Here is a 3,764-nt window from a genome sequence, read left to right as displayed (position 1 = left end):
GTGGGGGTTAGGGAGGGGCCTGCCATGGTGGTGGTGGTGATGGTGGTGCTGTGACAGGATTGCAGATATTGCAAAGCTTGGTTCCAGGTCCCCCTGACTCCTGACCAAGTGTTGCTGGTATGGTGCATCCCCCCTCAGGGTATGTTCAATCTGGGCAAGGAGCTGCAGACCAGACTGCCCCTCCCTGGCCGTGTGGTAAGGGAGGGATTGTTTACAATCAGTCACACACACACATACTGCCTGCTAGCTGGGCAAAGCCTTAGACTGCTTGCCAATCCACACCCTTATCCCGTCGTCTGAACCACAGAGGCAAATCCACTGAAAACTTCATGTTGCTCTTCCACTGTCCACGCAGTGCTCAGAATGGAAGCTCAAATGGAATCCACTTCATTCACACAGAGACTCAGGCATAGATGTGGGGCTTCCACTGTCACCACAGTGTGCAAAACACATCCTGCAAGACTGTGTGGGAACCAACTGTCAATGTTCATACGTTAAGCAGTCTGGGAGGCTGGGGCTCCCCTAGAGGGAACCTTCACTTTCCTGGGTGGGAGGTGCATTCCACTCACAGTCTCCTAATTCAAAGTCACTCCCCACGATGTCCCCACCACCACCACCACACCACCACCACGCACCATAACAATGCCAATCTTAAGGCACTTCACAGCACAAGGTTGCTACCCTACTACATGAACTCCAAGGACAACTGCTTGAAGGCTACGTGACTGAGTGTTGTCAGCTCTCAAAAGCAGTCAGACCACTGACAAAGAACAAAACAAAACACAACAAGAAAGAAAAGCTTGTAGTTAGTTCAAGGATCATTTGTTGGCCTTTCGGACTGTTTTCCAGTCCAGTCTGTTGGGGCACCACACCCTGATCCCATTTTGTTTTGTTCTTTGTCAGTAGTTTGTTGTTTCGTTGTATACTGTTGCTTTGTTTTCCTCTGTCTTCTTTTTGTGCATGTTATTATCTCCACAGGTCTGTCTCAATAAGATAGGCTAGATGAACTATCTGGAGCAAAAAGAATGGGACCGACATTTCAGGGGGGGGACATCGGATAGGGGAAGGTGGGGGTTAAGGAAGTGGTGTTAACAAAACCAGGGACAAGGGAACAACAAGGGATCCAAATTGGTGGTGATATGGGAGTGGCAGGCCTGGTAGGGAACTCTCAAGGGTAAGGTAATGAAGAGGTATAGCTGTAACCCAGGTGGGGACGGAGCATGGTAGTGGGACAGGAGGAAAGTCAAGGGAAATAGAGGAAAGAGGTGGGAGGCAAAGGGCATTTATAGAGGTCTAGACAAAAACATGTATGTCTGTATGTATGTATATGGATGGGGAAATACATATATATATTTATGCTTAGTATTAATGTGGCGGAAGGACCTTGGGCCTCTACTCAAACACTCCCTCAATGCATAAATACTTTCTTCTATTAAATTGGCATTCTATGATGCTCACCCTCCTGACACAACCGCTGAAGACAAAGCGGGTGAACAAGCAAATATGGTGAAGAAAGCTGATGGTGCCTGGCTATGAAGAGAGATAGCGTCTGGGGTCTTAAAGGCTTGAAGATAAACAAGCGGCCATCTAGCTCAGAAGTAACAAGCCCAAATCGGTGAAGCACACCAGCCTGTGCGGTTACGAGGTGTGGAAGGGATCAGTTATAAGGTGCCATCAGGAAAAAAAAAAGTTACCATAGTGAATGAAGGGAGAAGTGCAGAGTGGAGACCCAAAGCCCATTTGTTGGCCGCTGGAGATCCCCTCACAGAGAGCTCTAGTGGAGGAGATGGGTGAGTCAGGGTGCGAAGTAGCACCGATGAAGAATACAGCTTTCCTCCAGTTCCTAATTGCTTCCTCTCGCCCCCACCCCCCAACTCTCATGATCCGAATTCTACCTTGCAAGTCTGGATAGAGCCGAGGATTTACACTGGTGTAGATAAGAGCTGGAGGCACAGGGAATCCAAGGTGGATAATATTTTTGGGACCAGGGGTGTGAGGTGCAATCCTGGGACAGTAGAGGATGAGTGGGTTGGAAAGAGGGAACCTATTAAAAGTATCTACATATGACCTCCTCCCTGGCGGGAGGACAACAGAAAAGGGGGTGAAGTGAGATGCCGGACAGGGCAAGATATTACAAAATAAGAATTTATAAATTATCAAGGGAACCTGAGGGAGGGGTGAGTGGGGAGAGAGGGAAAAAAACAGGACTTGATGCTTAAGTGGAGAGCAAATGCTTTGAAAATGATGAGGGCAAAAAATGTACAGATGTGCGTGATACAATTGATGTAAGTATGGATTGTGATAAGAGTTGAATGAGTCCCTCATGAATTGTGTTTTTTTTTAAAGCATTGAGACCCTTTTCCTGCCCCACCCTAAGTAGGCTCCACTCCCTTCCCATAAGCCCCATAGATTATTCCCTGGAGAGGACTTCTAAGACAACTAGGGTCAAGCCAGCCCAGAGACCAAGCTTCGGCTGCCATCTTGACTCTATAGCCCTCCCATCCTGTTAGGGGTGGGCTTTCCTGTCACATGTGTGCTGCAAGAACTACATCATATGCTGCCAGCTCGAGGCTTTTGAGAGTGAAGGGGTGGCGTTTAGCCTGTTAATCAGCTTGCAGCTCAATGACCTCCATTGGAGGGGCTGGGGACATGAAGAAGCTCACTGGTCACCTGACCAACTCTATGTAGGGTTTTACTTTCTTGGGGGAGGAAATTTCAAATGTTCTCCAAGGGGTCCTAAAGGGCTTCTTTGGTCCCTTGGGGTCTTTTTAAATGCATTACATGGTTTATGAATGGTTTTTGGGTGTTTGAGATTTTATATGTACTATATGTAAATAAATGATGTATTCTATATAAATTATATACATATTATATATTAATTGTTTACGTAGAATCACTTACATATTATATAAATATAGATACATATATACTCCTTGAGGGTGCCTTTTTAAGGGTATCATCGTGTTGTTGTTTCTTACTGATTTCAGTGTGTTTGTTATTTTCGTGGTGTGTGGGGCCTTAAAGGTGGTTTTATATACGTTTCGTGTTTCCTTCATCTTTTTTTTAAGCGTATAAGGTATGATTGGTGTTTCTCAGAGAGTTTTAGTGCACATTCCGGGCATTTGGGGCATTTTAAAAGTCTCTTAAGTACTCCTGAGAGAGCGCCTCGCTGATGGGGAATTGCAGTGTTGGCTCACATTCCAGGCCCGCTTCCTGCTGATTGACCAATGGCTGGGAATTCTGCTGAATTTCTAGGTCAACGAGGAGTTGGTCCAAGAGGCTGGTGCCTTGTGGAGAGGCTTGGGCAAGCAGAGTAGGGTTTTCCTGCAGCAGTGTTGCCTGCTGGTTGTGCGGGTGTGTCTCCCCAGTCAGTGCCGCTGGGCATTCACGCTCATGGCCAGCCCAGGCCCCCATCCCACTTGGGCTGGTGTGTGTGCAGGTTCCCGTTTTCCCCCTCACCCTTCCCCCACCCTTCTGGTATCCTCACTGGTCCTGAAGGAGTTATCTCTCTTGGATTTCCAGAAATCCATCTGAAAGGAGATTCACCTGAGAATGGTGATTTCTTCTCTCTTTATAAATAGACACACATCTGGCTCTCGAGTATTTTTAAGACTGTTTTTACGGAGTAGGGAGTTCTGAGATTGGCTCTTCCATCTCAAAATTTTGCCAAGGAGACACAGAAAAAAAACGTTTTGATTGCAGATTGTTCTGTTGTGTCTAGTCTAGTATTGCCCCGATTAGAAAATCAACATCGTCATCATCAT

The sequence above is a fragment of the Tenrec ecaudatus genome, chromosome 3 (assembly GCF_050624435.1).
Source record: "Tenrec ecaudatus isolate mTenEca1 chromosome 3, mTenEca1.hap1, whole genome shotgun sequence".
Classification (NCBI taxonomy): domain Eukaryota; kingdom Metazoa; phylum Chordata; class Mammalia; order Afrosoricida; family Tenrecidae; genus Tenrec; species Tenrec ecaudatus.
The sequence above is the reverse complement of the archived record's forward strand: the minus strand, read 5'-3'. Positions refer to the sequence as shown.